This window comes from Sarcophilus harrisii, chromosome 2, assembly GCF_902635505.1.
Source record: "Sarcophilus harrisii chromosome 2, mSarHar1.11, whole genome shotgun sequence".
NCBI classification, from domain to species: Eukaryota; Metazoa; Chordata; class Mammalia; order Dasyuromorphia; family Dasyuridae; genus Sarcophilus; species Sarcophilus harrisii.
The window spans coordinates 642,133,092-642,156,221 of NC_045427.1; the positions used below are offsets into that span (position 1 = coordinate 642,133,092).

The 23,130-nt window shown below is 38.4% G+C and overlaps 1 pseudogene; it reads right to left on the reverse strand.

The window, feature by feature from the left end:
• Positions 1-19,927: 19,927 nt before the first annotated feature.
• On the reverse strand, positions 19,928-20,934 carry LOC100925904 (annotated as a pseudogene).
• Between the last annotated feature and the right edge of the window lie 2,196 nt (positions 20,935-23,130).

Genomic DNA, 23,130 nt, shown 5'->3' on the forward strand with positions numbered 1-23,130 from the left:
CCGGGCTTCCCGGGGAGAAATGAGAAAGGGTAGCCCAGAGTGGATTTGAAGCCTTCATCTGCCCTGTGGCATCCTGCCTTTGCCCCCTTCCCCTGCCCCCTGGGCCAGATCGTGCCCTGTGTCAACCGGCGCTCCCCGGAGCCGCAAGCTGCATTTTAGGGGGCGCGGGGGAGGAGGGAGAGTAAAGAAAGTAGAAGGGAGACCTCCCAGTTTAGGAGGTTTCTGCGTACAGTTTTTGGGAAAATGAGCTAGCTGCTGCTTTCTCCTCCTCGGAGAAGAGACAGGCAGTTTTCAGAAGGGCGCCTCTGGCAGCGTTGTTTGCAAGCACCCCGGCTCGGGAGCTCTTATGACCTTCGGGAACTGACACAGTTTACCTTTGACTGTGGATGGAGCAACTCTCTTTTTTTAAAGCCCAGTCGCTGAGGGATGGTGTTGGCACTTTGGGAAGGAGCCATTCCTTGCTGTAGCTGTTGATAAGAAGAATTAACTTTATCAATTAAAAGATGCGACTGCCAACTGGTTACTTCTATTGCTACTTTGCTTCTGATACAGCCCCTCTGGTTTTGACTCTGTCGAGATCTGGCACGAGCTGACATATATATGTATATATATATATATATATATATATATATATATATATATATATATATATATATATATTTTAAAGGTTTTTATTTGTCAAAACATAGGTGTGGATAATTCTTCACCATTAACCCTTGCAAAATCCTGTTTTCCAATCCCCCCTCCCTTCCCCTACACCTTTCCCTAGATAGCAAGTAGTCCAATATATGTTAAGCATGGTAGAAATATATACTAAATCCAAACTATGTATACATATTTATACAATTTATACAATTATCACAAGAAAAAAAAAGAGAAGCAAAATAAAATGCAAGCAAACAAGAAAAAAGCAGGAAGATGCTATTTTGTGATGAGCTGACTAATTTTAAAAGAAGTGATTTTCCTCCCAAAAGGCAAAACAAATCAGTTAGTATGAGGAAATAGCAGATATGAACAGAGAGCAGGGTTAATTAAGTAAGACAGTGGAAGAAGAATGTTCATTAGTGGATTTTAGAGAGCATCTGCCTGTACTCCTTGTCTCATACTTTTAGGGAGAGCTACAAATAGCAGGGTTTGATCCCAGGACAAACTGGACTGCTCAGGGAACTGCTGTTAGGGTTTGGGATGTGGTGGTTTTGGTTGTGGGGGCAGCTGGGTGGAGTTGGTCTAGGGAAGATCTCACCTGGGGTGTGTCTTTTGAGATAGGAAGAAAGGGCTGGTAGATCTTTATTTTAACTCATTAGTTTTGCTAACTAGGTGCTTAGCTCTGTTTCCATAAAGAATTGTAAGTGATGTCAGCAACCCCTGCCCTACCTAGTTGTGGCCCTGTCCTAAGGAGGAAGGGATTTTCTGGACTGCATGTAAATGGAAACACAATAAAGTATCCAAAGAAAAGGAAAAAAAATCAAAAGAAATAAAAAATAAATGAGGAACGATAAGTAATATGAACATCTCTAACTGATCCCTGTATGTCTGGAAGTTGGGGTTCCAGTGTGTCTTTCCCACTCGAAAGAGCCAGTAATACTCTGCTGAAAGTTGGCTAGAAACTATCTCTTGGCTCTGTCTTGTTGAGATTCTTGTTTTACCGCCACGAAGAACAAGCAAGAGGAGAATCATCTTCTCTTGGGCAGAATCACAGAATGCTACACAAGCACCAAAGTTTCTGAAGAATCTGTTGAGGCGAAGTATGTCGACACTCTGCTCATTTATCACATTTAATTAGTCTCAAGCTACTTCTGGGTCTTCCAGATGTCTGCACTACAGTGGGAAACATGCCGACCACACATAAGCAGAGGTGCTTTGCTCTAGTCTTGAAAACTCTTGCTAAGCAATAAAGCCCATGGGACGTGCTTGAAAGAAGACCAAATTTGGCATTTTTCTAACATGAAGGGACCCTGGAGATCACTAAGTCTGGAAGCAGTATGGTTCCATTGTCAGTCAGAAGAGGTGGGTTCAAATTTCTGATCTTTCCTCTCATATTTATACATATATAAATACACACACACACACACACACACACACACACACACACATATATACACATATATATTGGATTGGAAAAATCACTTTCTGGGTTACAGTTTCATTATTTGTCTAATGAGGAGGTTGGACTAGATGGTGTCAAAGACCCCTTCCAGCTGTAGATTCCATCATTCTATTTAGTGTAGCCTTCTCATTTTACTGATAAGGAAACTGAGGCTCATAGAAAGGAAATATTTTGCCTCAGGTCAAAAGGTTGGTAAATAGAGCCAGGCAAACTTCCAATGATGTTGGGATGGAGAGAGCCATCTACACCCAGAGAGAGGACTGTGGGAACTGAGTCTGGATCACAACACAGCATTTTTACTCTTTTTATTGTTGTTTGCTTGCATTTTATTTTCTTTTTCACTTTTTTTCCTTTTCGATCTGATTTTTCTTGTGCAGCACAATAACTGTAAAAATATGTATACGTATATTGGATTTAGCATATATATTTTAACATGTTTAATATATATTGGATTACTTGCCCTCTAGGGGAGAGGGTAGGGGGAAGGAGGGGGAAATTTGGAACACAAGGTTTTGCAAGGGTCAATGTTGAAAGATTATCCATGCATATGTTTTGAAAATAAAAAAGCTTTAATTAAAAAAAAAAAAGAGCCAGGAAAGACAGTACTAGGACAGAACAACTAGGGTTCCATCCCAGGGGACTGAAAATACAGAGGGTGCTGACAGCACTAACATTCCTTCAGCAGTGGAGAAACAACTGAGCTTTGCACCTAGTTAGCAAGAATAATTAGTTAAAATAGAAAGCTACCAGATGGAAGCTTCCTCCTCGCAGCTGCACCCAAGGTGAGCATTTCTTTTGGCCTGGCCCTGCCCTGGCCCCTGTTCCTCATCCCTCTTGTGGCCTCCATGGACTTTCAGTACAAGATTATATTCCAACATCCTTTTTTGCACGCTCCCTTTTGTTCGAGGGCATCTCCTTCTACCCCATATATCATTTAAAAAAAAAAAATTACAGGAAAGAACTTCTTTTGTTGCTTGCACAAAAACATTTCCCAGGTCTCTAAATTGTTAGTCACAGCTTTGAAATCAGGATTTGAACCCAGCACCTGTGATTTACAATTGAGTGTTCTTTTCAGTCTACAAGGGCTTCCTTCTGGGTTTATAAGGAACTGCTACTCAGGAAAAGACAGAAATCGGTGTGTTCTTTTCTTCTTTATAAGATTTCTGTCTGTTCTGTTGGCAAGGCAGAAAATAAATATTTGTTTCATAAATGTGCACAGTAATACATTATGATGAGAACTCCTAGCTGCTCATGGGACACAGTGGCATTAGTGGGAGGCAGATGGGCATTTCAGAATGCGCAGAAACGGGCACAGGACATGTCTGTTTGCTGTTTTGGGAAGTTTCCAAGGGTTTCTCCTTTACCTTTTAGAATATCACAATAGTTCTGCAAGGTTGCACTCTGGATACCGGGCTGACTTATTGGAAATTGAAAGTGAGAAAGCCCTTTATTCATAGTGTGTCCATAGACACAGTGTTTTCTTACTTAGTGGCTCAGTTCGGTTTAATTCTGGCATCCTTTACTAAGTGCTCACTATATACAGGGACACAAAGATGGAAGCAAAGTCATTCCTGTCCTCAAGGAGCTTCCATTCAACAGACACAGGGGCCAGAATGTATGTATCATGCAACCAGATAATTCAGAGTCATTTCTGTAGGGAGAATCATCATTAATAAATAGTAATAAATAATTCATTAATAACTGGGCAATCAGGCCAGACCTCTTATAGGAGGTTGTGGCACATGTGCTAAACACTAAAGAGAATGGAGATTTTAAAAGGCAAAGGTGAAGAGGGAGGGAAGTCCAGGTGTGAGGGCAGGCAGCTTGTGTGAACAAAGGTGTGGAGGTGGGAGAGGGAATATCATATAAGCGAAATGAAAAGTGAATGGTTTCTTAACTCTGATTTTGATGGTAACTCTAGAAAGTCGGCCTTTAGACTGACTTTAAGCAACAAAAAGAGCCATTCAGATCTTATTCTAGAGTTGATATGTGGTCGCTGACAATTCTCCAACAGGGGAAGGATTTGGGAAGACTTCCAGGACTGATCTAGTTGACATCTAGCCAATTTGAGTCGGGGAGAAGTGAGCTGAAATATGGCTTCAAATGCTTATTAGCTGTGTGATCCTGAGCAAGTCGTTTCACCTCTATTTGCCTCACCTCATCTGTAAAATAATAATAATGATATCTATGAGATGATGATATATATGATGATAATAATAGTCTACCTCCCAGGATCAAATGAGAGGAGATTGTAAAGTGCTTAGCACAATTCCTGGCACATAGTAAATGTTATGTAAATGTTAACTATTATGACTGTGCTTTAGGAAGATTATTTTGGCAGCTGTGAAGTAGGTGTATTAGAGAAAGGCGAGAACCATTAGTCCAATAGTCCACAGAAGAGGTGTTAAAAAAAATTTAAACTAGAGTGTTATCTGGGTGAGAAGAGAGAAAATTCAGCGTGGAGAAAGGTGACCTTGGTTTCTCAAACACACTGCCAGTTGAATGAACTCTCTGGCAGGTTCAAGGAAGCTGGAAAGACTTCTAGGACTTTCCCCCATGAAGGTCAGATTCATCTGTTGTCTGAGACACAGCCCAAGTTCAGAGAAGTTTTATCGCTGTTTTTGCTGTAGGTTGGTGACTTTTTTGGACGACGACTATCTCAGAAGTTGGAGAAGTATTGAGGAAAATAAGTACTCGTGCTGACAATATTAATAAGTTATATTTACATATTGCCTTGTCATTTACATACTCCCTGGGAAATAAGGTAATAAAAATGATGGATATCCTTCTTTTAGAGAGGAGGCAACTCAGTCCCTACAAGATATGGGAACAGTTTATGGTCCTGTAGATGATAAATATTGGAGGCAAGTATTGTCTCCAAAAAAGTATTGTCTTTTGACTCCAAAGTCGATCACATTACTTCCCCTGGATTTTTGAGATACTGCAGATTTATTTGAATACCCAGCAAAATAACTATTTTTCCCAGAAAGAAATAATATTTACTATGGGAAGGTGGCTATTCTATGGAAGAGGGATCATACTTGGTCTACTTGATCCCAGAGGGAAGAACTGTAGGTAGATAGTTTGTTTTCTTTCATCCTATGCAGAGAGGTCTTTGGGAAGAAAGCCACTGCAGGTCAGCTCCTTTTGCAGCTTAACACAATCCCTGGCAACCAGCCAGAATTTAATAAAATGTTGTTAACAGACGGATCTTCTCTGTATCTTAAAATCTTAGCAAGTAGCTCGGGGCAGTGAGAAGTAAAGTGACATGTGTGACAGCATACAGCTAATGTGTGGGAGAGGAGAGTCTATCCACTAGACCCCATTGCCTCTTGCCTGCAAATAGGCAAACTGAAACACAATTTAAGGAAGCAACTTCACAACTGATACTTGAGACCTCCCCAAGAGGTCAAAAAACAAAGGCCCAATGAGCCTGTGATATGAAAGATTTCAGGCCCTAATTGGACTGGGGTACCTTGAACTCTGACATCTTGTGATTCTGTCCTTTGAGGTCTTCTAAGTGCTCCACTGGAAGGGAATTCTAGCTGAGGCAGGGTGGCCTTTGTGAGCACGTTGAATGTGTCTGAGCCTCTGAAGAGACCGCACCTGTGCTACAGTCATATAGAAGAGCTTTTGTGGGTTGCGAAACTTGGCCACCTTGCATTATTGAAGCCTCCCTTTCAGGAAAGAAGTAGGTTACTTATGATTTAATCAGTGACAGTGACCTTTCCTGGTAAACAGCTCCGCTGTCAGGCACAGAGACCCACACTCAGGTCTGAGCAAATCGGTGGCCAGCACGTTCTTGCTGATTAACTCTGTGGGACCTGAAAAGAGGGTCTGGTTTCCGAGATGCAATACTTACACAATGAAATTATGAGTAAATTGTAACTGTTTCATGTTTTATTTATGGTCTCTCTTTAGGATTAATTTTGGGAATTGCCAGGTTCCTATTTTTATGATTGAAAGGATTGTTTCCCTGCTTTCATGTGCTTCTTTTTCCTAATCCATTTTCTACAAAGCTGACAAATAATAATGGGCAAATGTGACCATGTTTTCTCCCCTCCCCCAAGAACCAAAACCAAAACCAAAAAAAAAAAAAAAAATCCAACAACAGACTTTAGTAGTTTTGAAGTAAGAAATGCTAACACCTCAGCTGGAATTCCAGATCCTTTACACTTTAGTCTAAACCCGACTTTTTATTTTTTCCTTAATTTCTTAAATTGCTATTTTTTGTTTTTACATCAACCTCCATTTCCTGTTGTTCTTCTTTCCTCCCAGTTCCTACCTGAAGGATGTCCTTATAAGAAAGAAGAAAAAAGAGGGAAAAAAAATAACTTTTTTTATTGGTGAAAGTGGGAGTCAGAAGGCCAAGGTTCCCACCTTGCCTCTCCTGTTTACTCTTCTGTGAATCTCTCTGGGCCTCAGTTTCCTCCCCTATAAAATGCTTGGGAATTGAACTAGTTGGCCATAGATAATATGCTCTATCCTAAAAAGAAATACATTGTACTTGGTATTCCATATCCTTGGAATTCTGCAGAGCAGAGAACGGGCCATGGCACGTTGGGGCCATGGGTGCCATGACTTCCCAACATTCAACTTCTCCTTTATGGCTCTTCTTTCCTTCTATTTGGTTGCATTCACTATCTGGCCTTATTTCACATGACTCCCCTTTCCACACAGGACATACCAGCCCAATTGGCCTGTTAGGTGTTCTCCTACCTCACCTGCAAATCTCATTCTGAATTTTTCCCACCTCCATGTATTGATGCCAAAAGTCTGTCATGCATAGAAAGCAATTCTCCCAAGCCGACTGTTGAGATCCTTCTCTTATGGATTTTAATAAAAGCTGTAATGCACCAAGCTAATAAGGCAGCCAAGTGGGTAGAGCAATCAGAAATCAGAAAGATTATGTAAATTTTCTACCATGTTATGTTTCAGAATTTCATTTCTGAGAACTTGCCGCCATCTATCTTGGGTCAACCTGTGTGTTAGGATGTCTTCCCAAACCAACAGTTCGGATGGGTCATTAACTAAATTCTTAAATACTTAATAGTTGTGTGATTCTGAATGGCCTCAGTTTTGCCATGTGTAAATTGGGGATCAAACTCACAGCTACAGTTGTGTAGATCATCTGAGATAAGTCTTACTGGCACTTAGCTCAGTGCCTAGCACACAATAGGTGCCTATTAAATGCTTAGTCTATTCTTTATTCTTTCCTACTCCCACAGTGGAAATGAAAAAAATTTAGGTTAATGACCTATCCGAACTATTGGTTTGGGAAGACATCCTAACACGCTTGCAAACAATACAAGCAGATTCTCCCTGTGGCTTTGATAATTCTGAGGGAAGCAGATTTCTGTGTTTTAAAGAAGCTTAGTAGAGTTTTCTCTGGGCTCCACAACAGACCAGCTGATTTAATTTCTGTACTTGCCTTGCTGTCAATTTTGTTCTTGGAAAGGTCAATGAAGTGAGATGGAGAGCACCATTTAGAACCTGCTACTTGACAATAAATAAGAAACTGATTGCTTAAATGATGAGAGATTTGGGGGGAGCAATGGCTCCATATTGGAATCCATCATGAGAAAGGAGAGCTGGGAATAGTCTGTCTAGGGCCTTTGGAATATTCTGAGACAATTCTTTATGGCAGGTTGACCCAAGACGGATGATGGCAAGTTCTCAGGAATGAAATCCTGAAACACAACATGGTAGGGTGGAAATACCCCTGTGTAGAGAGCCAGAACTCTGGAGAAGCATAATTGAAACAAGATGTTAACTCAGTGGAATTGATGAGATGATGGTTCTCTAGTTCACATATATACGTAGTATGATGATGCAATGGTTCTCTAGTTCATACATACTCAGCATATTGTAATGATGTAATTATATTAGGGTATTTAAACTGGGGACAAAATCAGACAGAGAGGAAGACTGGTTGAGACTGGGTCAGACTATGATAGACACAGACTGTATAAGAGACAATAAAAACTTTGGACTCTATTCTTGTCCATTCTTGTGGTGTCTATCCTGCTGAGATCAAGGTCCTTCAGGAGGACCTCGAGAAAGTTAGCCGGAACATTACACCCCTGGATTTGGAGTAAGACAACAAATCCAGTTCTTTATATGTATATACCCTTAGAAAATTTATAATCTTTCTGGGCCTAAGTTTCTCCTCTACAAAATAATAGGATTGGATAGGTGACCTAAATCCTCTGAAATAATGTTGCTCAGGAGGAGGAGGAGATACTTTATATCATCAGGGCTGGGAGATCACTTCCCAGATGACCACTTGGTTAGGATGTAGAGGGGATTCTAATTAGGGTTTTGGTTGGATTAGGTGGCCTAGAAGTCCCTTCCAACTCTGGAATTCTGTGAAATCTGGATACCATCCCAGAAGATGAGACTGACTTCACCCAAAATACAACCCACTATTTGCTGTTGTGTTTTTTTTAAAGACATGTTTAATGCAAATTAGGTCTTGATTCTTTCTCTTGAGAAGCATTGTTTGGATTAATTAGCCACTCTCTTCTGAAACTCAAAGAGAGAGTAGGCCTATAATAGCCAAGTTTTATTTTCTTCAGTTGAATGTAGCTGAGGATGACATCATTTTCTTTCTTTTTTTAAATCATTATTAGGGGATGGGGGAATTGTTCCTAGCACTTGTCTAAATGTATATTAGTAGGAACTGGTGATTAAATAAACATATTTTTGGAGCTTTGTACAAATATAAGATGTTGAATGTATTGTTGGTATTTTGTTCATCATCAAGGATTGCTTAGCAACCAAGGTTTTGAGACTGGACTGTTGTAACAGCTTCCTAATTGGACTCCCAGGTTTCAGAGTCTTCCTTTTCCAATCTGTCCTCCACATAGTGGTTAAAATCACCTTCTGAAAACCCAAGTCTGATTATATAATTCTCCTCTAAGATAAAAATAAAATCATCTTGATATCAATGTATTTACTTCTGAATTCCAACTTTATTATCTAGTATTCTTCTTTTTTCACTCTACCTTTTTGGTCAGACCAGCTGACTTGTCTTTCCCAAACTTGGCACTCCATATCTTTGGGCTCTGTGCCTGGAATGCTCTGCCTCTTCTTCTCAGAGAAATCCCTGACTTTTTTCAGGGCTGAAGTTGTGCCATTCTCTTTGGCAGGAGTTCTTTTTGTTTATTTATGGGTTTTTTTCAGTTGGGTGAACAAGAGTTTAATGCTGCACTTTCTCAAACGCTTGGATTCAGTTCCACTCAGGAACCATTTATTAAAGGCCTATTTTGTTTTGTTTTGTTTTTCCTTTTAAATAGTATTTTAAAATTACATATAAAACATTTTTTAAAATCTTTCAAAATTTTTTGAGTTCCAAATTTTCTCCTTTTTTTCACTTCCTTTATCCCTAAGACAATAAACATTTCGATATAGGTTACATATGTGCAGACATGTAAAACATTTCCATGTTAGTCATGTTGGGAAAGAAAAAAAAAAACAGAACAAAAGGGAAAAATATGAAAAATTAAAGAAAGTGAACACAGTATGCTTTGGTCTCTTTCATACTCCATCAGTTCTTTCTCTGGAATTGTATAGCAACTTTTGGGCTTGCCTCCAATCATTGTATTGCTGAGAAGAGCTAAATCTATCATAGTTGATCATCACACAATATTGCCGATATTATGTACAATGTTCTCCTGGTTCTGCTCACTTGCTTTGCATCAGTTCATGTAAGTCTTGCCAGTTTTTCTGAAATCCATCTGCTTGTCATTTCTTATAGCATGATAATTTTCTATTACATTCAGATACCACAATTTGTTCAGCTACGCCCCAATTGATTTGTCAGGAATTCTTAGCATAGGCTCTGTGGATTTGTTTAAATTGTTTTTTAAAAATCATCATGTTTTAACTTAATTGGTTTTATTTGTATCCTGTGTATTGTATTTTAGACAATGCAAAGCAGTATTCTTAGAAGGGGTACCTAGGCTTCCTTAGACAGCCAATGAAAGGAGTTGATCTATGACATACAAAAAAGTTAAGAATCTCTCTTATGGGATCTATTTGCTGATCTTATTAGGGTTTAATATCCTCTTCCTTCTCCAATTAATCAAAATTATATATCAAAATACTTATTGTGCTTCCTACTTTGTGATAACAAGTACCCTGAATGAAGCAATCCCTACTTGTATGAAACTTCCATTCTAATGGGAGAGATCTGTTATCATATATCTGATTATATACATAAAAGTAATTGTCAGGCACATTATCATATATTTAGGGATATAGTGTGGTTTTGTAGAAAACCGCATTGGAGTTGTAATCAGTTGGGTTTGAATCTTGATTTTTCCACTTATTACTTGTGTGATTTTGAGAAAGTCATTTTTTACTTATCAGTCAATTCTTTCATTTGTAAAAATGAAGCTATGATATTTCATTGATTTCTATAGAATGGAAGCTTTTTGAGAACAGGGACATCTGCCTAATGAATTTTTATTGGCTTAGCCTAGTTTGGTGACAACACTAAAAGCTGAAAAAACTGAGAATTTTCCTGGAGTCTGTATCCCCTGGGCAGATGTGTTTAGCAGTGTGTATGTTTGAGGATAAGGGAAGAACCCAAGTTTTTTGAAATGCTGTTGTCTAATAAGGAGATCTAGCACCATATGTTTCTGAACTTGGAAAGAGCTTTTCCTCAAAGTGTTTGGAACACAAAGGAACTATTTCATGAGTAACCATTTCTGTCTGGCAGACATCTGTCTGAATCCTGGCTTACCACAGTGAAGTCCTTCAGACGTTCAGCCTGGACACTTGGCAGATAATGTACTCTACCCCTGAGTGTAGCCAAGGCTGGAATACTCAGATGAGAAGGCTGGAGAATATCTTTCTCCTTTTCTCTCCTCTGATCTCATCCTGCTCTTTTCTCCTTCCATGCCTTTGTTCAGTCCTTACCCTCTAGTTGCTTGAATGTATTTCCTCTTCCTAAATATCTTCCTTTTAGTTCAAAGTTCAATTCTAGTGATTCTTCTTTTTCCCATGACTTTGAAATTTCTCTGTCCTCAAATTTTTCTTAGTAACAAGTTTAATAATGCTCTAAAAGTTTTTTGAAAAATTTGCTATTATTTCCAAATATCTCCCACCCCACCCTAGACAATTTGGAGTTTGAAGTGAATTGCACATTTATATATAAGTGAATATATAATAGAATTGGATGTCTAATTGGGCCAACTTCTTATCTGTGTGACCTTGGGAAAACTATCCTCCTTTGGCTTTTCTTCTCTTGATTTTGAATGAAGTGTTAGGCTGAGATGACCTCAAAGGATGACTACTTCTCAGGTGATAATGGACATTCTTTTTTATTATTATTATTATTATTATTATTATAACTTTTTATTGATGCCTGGTTAATTTTTTACAACATTATCTCTCGCACTCACTTCTGTTCCGACTTTTCCCTTCTCTCCCTCCACCCCCTCCCTTAGATGGCAAGCAGTCTCATACACATTAAATATGTCGCAGTATATCCTAGATACAATATATGTGTACAGAACCAAACAGTTCTCTTGTTGCACAGGGGGAATAGGATTCAGAAGGTAAAAATAACCTGGGAAGAAAAACAAAAATGCAAACAGTTTACACTCATTTAATGGGCATTCTTTTTGCAGTTGCTGGGTTCTTTCCTACTTTTGGATACTATAGTCTGTCCCTTTTGACTCCAAATCTTTGATCCTACCAACTTTAAAGTGCTATAACAATCAGTTAAAGCAAATTTATGCCCTGACAAAATTATGCCTGACAGCACAGACATTATTCTGTACCCAACTTTTTATTGAATGCACCTTGGAGACCATCTGGCTCAACCTTTCTAATCTAGGGTGAGCAAACTGGAGCTAAGTGACTTTCTTAAGGATATACAAGTAGTAAGCAATAGGATTGTGATGAGAATCCAAGTCCTTGTGCTTCCACTCTCCCTTGTACCATACTGCCTCCCCTGTTGTGGCCACCTCTGACCAAAAGGAGGGAATGTGTTTCATCATCCAGACTCTAGGCAGGGGTCCTTAAACTTTTGAAATAGGGGGCCAGTTCACTGTCCCTAGACTGTTGGAGGGCCGGACTATAGTAAAAACAAAAACTTTGTTTTGTGGGCCTTTAAATAAAGAAACTTCATAACCCTGGGTGAGAGGGATAAACGTCCTCAGCTGCTGCGTCTGGTCCATGGGCTGTAGTCTGAGGACCTCTATAGAGGATATGGTCATCAGTCATCACATCGAAGTGAGCATTGCTGTCATGGTGTATTGTTTTCCTTAAAGTGCCATTAAGGTGTGATGAATGTAGTGCAAAAAATGCTGGGTATCAGAAGACTTGGATTCGACTCCAGACTATGTTCCTTCAGAGCTACATGGACTTGGGCGACTCAATTTGCCCCCTAGACCTCAGTTTCTCTTTTTGTAAGATGAAGGAGTTGGATCAGCTCTTAAAGATCTCTTCTGACTTTATGAACTTGGGATTTATAAAGTCTCTAGGCTTTGAAGTAATCTAGTGATTACTGTGCAAAAGGAAACAATAGAATAATTGTTGGAGTTCTGCCTCTTAAAGTATTGTGTCATTTTGTTGGCTGTCCCCGAATAATTCCAATTTAGCTAAAGCTACCATAACAACCAATCACCAATATGTTTATTTGGATGCTTCTTATATACAAAGGCCTGGATTAGATGTCATCCCTGGAGGTTAGAAAGATGAGTATGAGCCTGTCTCGGTCTTCAAGGAGAGAGGTCTGACTTGTAAATACGGAAAGATCACTAACTCAAGGAAGCAGCAATGAGCAAGGACCAAATGTGGTAATATAAATATAACATGTGTTTCAATTTTTTTTTTGTTTTATGATTTTACTAGTGGAAATAGAAATAAAAAGTAAGTAATAACATTTACTTTTCCCTGAAACCATGGGACTTTTGCATCTGACATAAGAGTTAAACCTCTCATATATGTTGTCTCCCCCATTTTAATGTACTCTCCCCAAGGAGCAGGGGAGTCTGAGTTTTCTGTTTGTATTCCCAGCTGGCATTAACACAGTGCTTAGAACATTAACAAATGCCTAATAAATGCTCATCATTCATTTATTCGTTCCTTTCATTCGTTTTGGAATTCAGAGGAGAAGGCTGTGGTTGTACTTTGGTTCTATTAGGGGAAATACTCCAGGGGAAGTGTACCTAAAGCATTTCCTCTTGAATAAAGAAAAGGATTTCAATGAGTGGGCAAGAGCCCGCAGGAGAATGGTGTGGACAAAAATTGGGTGTCATGGAAGCTCATGGTAGATTGGTGAAATTGTGAGGAGCCCTATTTAGCTGGAGCTGAAGGCTTGCTTTGGGAAGTGAGAATGGTATAAAGCTAGAAAGAAGAGTGGGGATTGATTTGTAGAAACTTGGAAAGCCAGAGTGGAGTTAGGATTTTGTCTTCTAAGTTTCCAAATAGGGGAATTTACTTACTAGAGGGGGGACAGATGTTGGACTTTGACATAAGACGCCCTGGGGTGGAGTCCTAATTCTGTCTTTTATTGCTTATGTGAGCCTTTGGGGTTTAATTTCCTTGGCTATAAAGTGAAGGGGCTGGAGCAGAAGATGTTTGAGATCTCTTGGATCTGTTATTCAGTGCTTCCATCATGCTATGATTAAAAAGGTCTATCAGTTTTTATTTTTAAAAGATAAATCCTCAGATTGTGAAAGATCTAAGCAATCCTATCAGCTGAGAAGAAATGAGGAAAGCTTATAAAGGCTTAGGACTTCTTTTGACTACGGGGTGCCCATTCAGTCTAGGGTGATGCTCTGGGAGAACAGGTAGGTCTGGAAGGTCATTGCCAAAGAGGGCTTCTGTTCTTACATTGAATCAAACCTTCAGCCATTCCCTGAAATGAGTATGATTTTTCTACCCCCAACCCCCAATCACCCCTAGCATAGTGTTGCACGCTCAGCCTGAGGTGTTTAATGGAGCTTTACTTCAATGCTGGCTCACATATCTAGGGAGTGACTAGTACAAGACCAGTCTCCTGGGATCCAAGAGCAAAGAAAAACTCACAGGGGAATTCACCCTTTGGCATTTGTCTCACTCTAGGATTTGCTTTTCATTTGACTTGAAATATAGTCTAATGTGAGAAGGGAACAGAGCTAGGGGCGTGAGACAGGATTTAACAAGTTTGTGACTTTGGAAAGCAATTCTTTGTGGGATTGAATAGATGTGTCCATAATTTATAGCCCATGTAGACACATTATGGCCACGCTACATAAACAGCACTGTTTGTTAATTCTGTAGAGGTGAAATTGACCTTGAGCTCTATTCTCCTTCAAGCCAATCACCCAGAAAGGACTTTTGTATACTCTGTTTCATATTCCTTTACTTCTTCCTCCTCTTCATCCTCCTTGTCCCCTTCCTCATCTTCCTCCTCCTTTATTATTCTTTTGCTTTGACAAATAGACTTGCTAAAACATATATACACAACAACAACAACAAAATTTTAAAATCATTTATCAAACATTTTATTCAGTGTATGACATACTGAGTTAAGGAAGTTTCAGTGAGAAATTATACAATCATCCCTCCCCTTAAGAAACAATTGGTACAATGTCTTTGTACCAAGCTAATGAAGTTTATTCAAGGATAAATACCTTTGTATTTATCTTTGTACCAAGATAATAGAGGTTATTCAGTCCAGTGAGGGGCTGGACTCTTAGTTTCATTATTTTAGGGGAACTCCTAGGTGAGGAAACTTCTTTTTTTACCAATGTAGATTGAAACTGTTCTGAAATGTTGACCCAGAGAAGTACTTTGAAGGCCTAGGTCACTGAGAAATTGAATGATTTGTTTAGATTACACAGCCAATTCATGACAGAGTCAGAACTTGAACTCAAGTCTTCTTATTATTTTACATTACCACTCTTTGGGGCATTTACCAAAAATAAATTTGCTCCCATCCTGATGAAGAAAGTACAGAAAACCAAGAAGTAAAGGAATATGAAACAGAGTATACAAAAGATGCAACCCTAATCCAGACAACAAAACATAAACTTAATTTTTAAAAGTAGGATTCAACATGAATCATCTATTAACAAGTTCACAGATCCACCTGACTATTGAGTATGGACAATCCACTTTTCTTCAATCTACTTTGTTACGGTGTTCCACTGGATTGATCCAACAAGTGGAATTTACCTGGCCAGACTTGATCCAGGACCTGGTACCTGAGGTTCAAGATTAGAATGAAACAACATTTAGTCATAGAAAGGACATTAATTTAGCAACTGCAGGAAAAATATAGTTGTAGGGGAGATAGCCTTGAGTCAGTTGAATAAAACTTTTCCTGGTGAGCCAGTCACAAATCTGAAGGGATTGCTCAAGCTCCCTGTGTCCAGGCTATTTTGTATTTAGGAATCAGGAAGCTTCCTTGATGGTCTGTATGACTTCAATATAAGAAGAAGAGGCAGCTATGGTCCAGTGATAGGGAGCTGATCTTGAAATCAGGAAAGCCCTGGGTTCAAATTTTTTATTGAATCACAGAATCTCAGAATTGAAAGGACACTTTGGTTCATCTAATTAAATCCCAAAATGAACGAGAATCTCTTTTACAATATTCCTGAAATGTTAACATCCAGCCTTTAATTAAAGAACTTCTTCATAGGGAATCTGCTTTTCCAGAGATAGCCCATTCCACTGGTGGATAGCTTCAATTTTAAGGGGGGTATCCTTACTGGTAGTGTGACCTTGAGCCAAAGTCTTAGGTCCTCAAATTGTTGCTGTGGTGTCAAATTCCCAGGACTGCTAGAACCAGATTAAAATGTAATTGGAGGATGTTTAGCAAAATGCACAGAAATACGATGCAATATAGATAATGCTAATCTGTGGTCTTCTAAATCAATATGCAGACAAAAGGATTCATTTTTATTTGAGTGGGGGAGAAAATATCAGGCTGTATTGATAAAAGGAATTTTTCTCAAACAAGTTTCCTTTATCCATGAAATCACTATCTAGTTTCTATTCTTTTTCTTAAGGAAAATTATTCACCTAACCTAGCCTACCTGACGGGCAACTCTTGAGGGCAATTTCTCCTATAACCATAAGGTAATTTAAGGAGGAAGAATCCTTATGCCTGGGGTAAATCAAGTGAGATCAATCTTAGCTTTACCTTTGCGAATGTCTGGCTTTAGTCCTTCAAGAAGATTATGAAATCTTAGATGGACTCGTTTTCTTGAACAGATTTTGAATCCAGAATTCATTTTAAATTCGTTTATAAAAGTCTAAGTGGAAGTGAACATGACACACTTTTCCATGCTTCTTAAAAAGTGCTTCCATCATGCTATAATTAAAAAGGTCTATAAGTCTTTATTTTTAAAAGATAAATCCTCAGATTGTGAAAGATCTAAGCAATCCTATCAGACTCCATTTCAGCTGAGAAGAAATGAGGAAAGCTTATAAAGGCTTTTTATCATGCTTTTTAAAAGGTTCAGTGAATGCTTCTATTTAACTTCTTGGCTTTCTTTCACATCCCAGCAAAAATGCCATGTTTTATATAAACTTTCCCATCCCCTTTAGTTCTACTTCCTTCTCTCAACTATCTCTTAATTTATCGTGTATGTTTTGTTTGTAAATAGTTTATACATTGTCTCCCTCTTTAGACTTGGAGCTCCTTGAGACCAAGGACTAACTTTTGCCTTATTTTGAATCCCCAGCATTTAGCACAGTGCCTGGCACAGGTTAGCTCCCCAAAAAATGCTTATTGGCTGACTGGATGATTATTGGTTTGGTTAGGGAATGAGGTATAGGACTGTAATGGGCAGGATAACTAAAGCCTCAGGGTACTGAACTAAAGGAAGGCTTAGGGCACTTTCAGTACTCCTTCTGTGCAGAAATAAGAGAGCTTAGAACCTAGTTAGCTGAGTAATTAGTTACAATAGAAAACTACCAGATGGCAGGCTGGGATGACCTCCATTGCTTTTGCCAGGTGCATTTGAGGCAACAGAAGAAGGGGAAGCAGATGGGAATATGAAGGACCCTGACAAATAGAATATCCAGAGGAGGAAAAGCAAGAAAATGAAGGACTTTGAGATTGCTGTATGAAGGGCTTTGAGATTGTGTTACAAAGAAAGGCTCAAAGAACTTAGAATGTTTAGACTGAAGGAGGGAAAAGGTAGGGGGTACTTGATATTGTCTTTATGAAATTGAGGAAGTACGTATGGAAAAAGAGATTTTTCTGCTTGGTTCCAAGATAGAACCAGGAACAGCCAATGGAAATTACAAAAGGACAAACATGGGCATGGATAAAACTTCCTAAAATTCAAGCTATCCATCAGTGGAATGGGCTGCCTCTGGAAAAGCAGATTCCCTATGAAGAAGTTCTGTAATTAAAGGCCAGCTGTTGACATTTCAGGAATATTTCAAAAGGGATTTTAATTCATATTGGGTTGAATTAGATGAACCAACGTGTTCTTTCAATTCTGAGATTCTGTGATTCAATGAAAAATTTTTTTAATTGACACCTGTGAACTATAAAAACAATCACTAGTTTTCAAGGAATTGGAATAAAATGAAATACATTTCACATCCAAAGAATGTTGCCTAGACTTTAATCCTTCTGTGATGATTCTGATGCTTGCATTGCTTCAGGGTCATTAATAGGAATACCAATTATAATTTTACTATAGATTTATGGAAAAGCTTTGCCAGATGAGCTTGTTGTCTGAACGTCTGCCAGATTAGCCAACGTTTATACATAAATGCATGTACACATGTTCTTCCTTTCTCTCCCTTGAACTGAATGGAGAATGAAGGTAGGAGGATAATAGTTTCTTGTTAACCCCTTATCTGTTCAAAATCAGTAATATTGACAATCTCTGGAATGCTGAAGAGAACAGATGAAGGAACATGAGAGCTAAAATTAGGCACTTGAAAGTCTTCTGGCTCAGAGATTTAGAGTTGGAAGGAACATTAGAGATCTGGCATGTGGAAGAGAGGGAATAGACATGTTCTGTTCAGTCCCAGTGGAGAACACTGGGAGCTCAGGGTGGGCAAATTTAGTTTTGATAGCTGGGAGAAACACCTTTCTAATTTTTAAAGCTATCTCTAAATGGAGTGGGCTACCTGAAGAGGTAATAGGTTCTTTCTCCTTGCAGGTAGGCAGGCAACAAGCACTTACTATATGTCAGGCACTGTGTTAAGCACTAGGGATAAAAACATAAAAGAAAGCTAATCCTTGCCCTCAGGGACATTCAGTGGGGCAAGATAATGCATAAAAATGAGTTGAAAAGGAGAAGGAAGGAGTAATTATTTGTATAGTATCCACCATGTGTCAGATGCTGTGCTAAGCATCTTTTTTTTTAATCTCATTTGATCCTCACAACAGCCGTCCACGGTAGACACTTATTATTATTCTCATTTTACAGTTGAGGAAACTGAGGCAAACAGCATTTAAGTGACTTGACACCGAAATCTTGATATTCAGTAATGCAATAACAGCTACTCTACTCATTTGCCTTTGCGTCAGACCAGCTGAGATGACTAGTTACTCACAGAATTGGACAAAATATTTTAAGATTTCAGTTTCAGTGTTGTACTGATTATATTAAAATGATTTTGATGAAGTGGTCTTGTAGTTATACTCAACTGTATCTAAGAGGCATCCTCTAATTTATTTGGGGGGCTATCATTAGGTGTGTTATCCAAAGGGAGATCCTGCACAGTCCTGGATTCCCTTCCATTTCTTACTGAGAGGACTAAGCAGTTCTGGAATTAACATCAGAGAACATTGAATTGGATCTGAACCTCTGAATTTGATTTTGCAAAGCTTCCTACTGAACTGGTCCAAACCTTTGGTTCAGGCTGGAAAATTGACCTAGATCTTCTACATAGGAACCCAAAGCTTATGCATTCTGGTAATACATGTGTTAAGCCATGACATTCATTCATCAATCATTTCTTTATTAAGTACTTAACTGTGTTCATAGAGAGCATTGTGCTTGGTTTTTAGAGTGGACAAATTTCAGATAAAATTTGCTGAATGTTTGCCAGTGTGGTAGTTTCCAGGACACTCCAATGTCATCAAAAGGTGGTTGTGATATGTAGTACCAGTTAGTGGTTAAGTTACTTTGAATGCATATTTAAGTTAAGATTTTGAAAATTTGCCAATAATCTGGCTTCAGGAGGGGAGGGTATATAGAATAATTATGCCCTGTATAGAATAATTATACCCTCGGTGTCTAGGCTATTTTTAACTTTGGGGAAGTTTTGTATTTTTGACAATTCTGTAGTTTTTCAGTATGTAGTGACTTTGTCTTGCATTTAGGATATTTGTTTTTAGTGTAAATGAGAATGAAAAAAAAATTATCTTGACTTTTGATGACCTTGGTATCAAAGGACTCACCCTGTTTTTTATTCTTATTTAGTTGCCACAGAGCATGGATTTCTCAAATAAACATCTAAGTACTGTGTCTGACAATCCTTTTCTTCCTTCCCTTCTTTTGTCACAAAAAGGTAGGACTCTGTTTTAGATTCATGGTTATTTCTGAAGTTTTCTTTGTTTAAACAAAAGTCAAAAAAATGCTCTGGATCATTTCATTTGATCTTTAGATAGGATCTGGTTTTCCTCCTTCTGAGTCAATAGCTAATGAAGCTCATAGAAAACTCAGTGAGAAATTTGTCCACAAAGGGAAGAAAAAAAGATTGTGTCTGGTAATTTGATTTCATGTCATCTGTCTGTGAGCTAGAACAATATTATTCTCTTTTCTCCAATAAATGTTTCTTGTTGTAAAAATGATCATTCACAGATTCACAGTTGTGAAAATTCTCTTTCTATAATTCAGTTTGTCATTCAATTGTTTTCTTTATTCTTTTTTTTTTCTAGGGAACTTTAGGTTTCCATCCTAAACCATGCATTTTTTTTCTGATTTCATAGCTTATCTCATATCATTGGATGGTTTATCTATTTCAGACCCTGAATTGATCCCTTTGATAAGTTGTATTAATTATTTGGCAAGTTGTAGAACTGACATCTCAAAACTTATTTTTTTTTTATTATAAATTTTACCTTCTTTCGATTTCCCTTTCTTTAGAACAGTGAGAACATATTAATAGCATAAAGGGAATTTCTCATTTGAAACCCTGAACCAAGAATATGATATTTTCTATTGTGTTGCAATAAAGATATAAATTTTGTAATGATTTTTTTCTGGATATTGATGTAATCCATAATCATTATTGCTCCTTGTGATAATAACTAGAAACATATACTGTTCCCAATAAGATTGGAGCAAACATTCTGTAGTTGCTTTAGGTGATTCAAAGGGGTTTGTAAGTTGTTTTGGTGAAGACTCGTCAAATTCCTCAACAGGCCCCCCTCCATAGACTTCAGTAGTGATCATATAAATGGCAGCACCCAACAAAACACGTGTGACAGAAATGTTGACATAAGGAAACTCCGGGCCATGGACAAATGAAAGACCTATATGTGTTTGTACCACAAGATATAATACTGTATCTACTGTATTGATTTCAGAGGGGGAAAGGGAGTTTTATGAAGTGAGATTTACAGATGTCGCCCTTTATAAACTTTCAGTTTCATTTGTTAGAAATGGTTTCAAGGTTCTTCAGGCTGGCACCATTAAGATTTATGATTATATAGTCCGGACAACCTTCTATTAGAGAGATTATTACATGTGCTACACTATGTGAAGTCATACTGCCTGGGATCAGATTCACTAGCAAAATCACTCAGTGTCCTGAGAGCCCGCCCCACCTCCCCAGTGACCAACATCATCTCTAACTCTAGGGCTGTTTTCTAATTGCCAATATAGATTTAAGGAGCTTAGTCTTGAGACCTCAGAAGCTTCTCAATATAGATTTAGCATTTTGGTTACTATATGTAGATATTTATTGATGAAATGTAGCCTTTAGTGTTTTAATTGAATTTGGAGATGCTGTCCAAGAACAATGGACAGAGCACCAGCTTTAGAATCTGGGGATAGGATCTGAATTCTTGTTCTGCACCTTGGACAGGTCTAGGATTGATTTTTTTTCTTGTAAAGGGATGGGGGTGGTAAGAAGGGGAGAGAAAGGAGGGTGATATTAAGTAGTCTTAATACTCCTTTATTACCAGCGTAGTGGCTGGTATAAGATGATACTAGAAATGCTTTGCTATTCCTGCCGCCTGCAAAATATAAAAATGCTTTAGAAATCCACTCCTCCCATGATTCTCTGCGAGATATGAGAATAGTATGTACTACATTGTTCTATCTTGTTTAAAACATATGTACACACACATAAGCTCCCCCCACATACATGTGATTACTTAAATAGCCTTAATCACTAGGAATGGGAAGGTGGATGAGTCAGAGGATTGAGCCGCCTTAAAAAAACGCTGACCTCTTTTCCTCTATCTCCTGCATCTCAATTTCATTTTAATAGTTTAAAATGTGAAGTCCCAGTTACTCAGAGAATTGCAGGGGCAAGGCAGGGGGGCTGGTTTTGAGCACTCTTATAAATCAATGTCTGGGTAACAAACTACTTTTTAAAAAAATGTCTTTGTTATCCCTGAAACACTCAGGGGCTCAAGTTACAGCAGGGCTTCTGTTATTAAGCCTTGTTTCTCAGAACATTTTTCAGCTCTTGTCTGAATGGGCTGCCAAACCCAGCCAAGCTGTTCCTTACCACCAGAGCCCATTTTGTTCTTGCTGCTGTTGTTATTGTTTTTAACATTAATTTTCTCTCAGTCAGAGATATTGTAGCTTAATGGATAGCCATACTGTCTGTCATGAAAACTCATAAAAAAAAATATCAGTTAAGATATGAGGGAGGAGATGGAAGTGGCAGAGACTTGTGGAGAGAAGAATAGTTTGGGAAAGCCTTTGTGAGGAATGAAATGGAATCAATTAAGGAGGAATAAAAGAAATATCTTACTTCGGTGAAAGTTCAGTTGAAATTAGAAAATAAGGATTATATTATAACATAATAAAATTTATATAAGAAAATATAATTTATAAGGATTTATAATTTATAATATATAAGAAAATTTAAAAAATTCTAATTAAGTACGGTTAGGTGACCTCCAATTCTGTTCAGCAACATGGGTTCAGGAGCAGAGGAGATAATTTAGAAGCATAATCCTGGGCTGAGATTTGGTAGGTAAAGGACAATAGGACAAGGGATCAAGAGATTCAAGAGTAGAAGGCAGTAAAGAGTTGAGATGGCAATTATGAAGTCAGGATTGGAGAAGAGGAATTGAAATGGCAAGACAAGGGATAATTACCTGAGAAAGTCCTGAGGAAAAGGATTGGAACTTTTGGTGAAGGAGAAGAATGAATTTAGGAGGAATGAGGGCTAAGGAGTGATAGAAAGCTAAAGAGTTATTGTCAGATAGAGGAATATCAGAAGTTTTCATTAGGATTAGCATGAACATCTTTATGTGTGTCTGAGATATAGTTAAAAAGTCAACTATGAGATTTAAGGTGACAAAAATCAGGAGTGAATTTCAGCATGGATGCTATAGTGTATTAGAATAAGGACAGGAGTCAGGGAAGAGGTAAAGGATGGTTTAGATCTATGTGCTTAACTCCTTGAGGAAAAAAAAAAAGAGAAAATGGTTTGGCAGCTAACTGGACTGGGGGGAGGAGAGGTTTGAGGTTTTTGATACTGGGAATTTCAAAGGTGGGAAGATTGCTAATTGATGGTTATAAAAAATTGATGCTAGATGGATCAGTAGGAAGCAATGAATATTCTGATCCAGTATATTAGGGGTATGGGTGAAGGTACAGCCTGGAGAGGGCAGCCAGGAATATGGCATCCTCAGCAAGGGGGTAAGTTTCAGGGAAGGCTAGCAAATAGAAGGAGTATGGAGATAAAGATGATCCAGAATGAAAGGAAGCTTGTATCACAATATGAAATAGGAATTCTAGAGGGCACGGTGGGAGGAGTGGATATATTCCAGAAGGGCGGTAGGGTGGAACAGGTTGGGGGTATAAAAGCAAGATGTGGGTTTGGGGATGGAGTTCTTTTCTGTGGTTTGGGAATGGAGT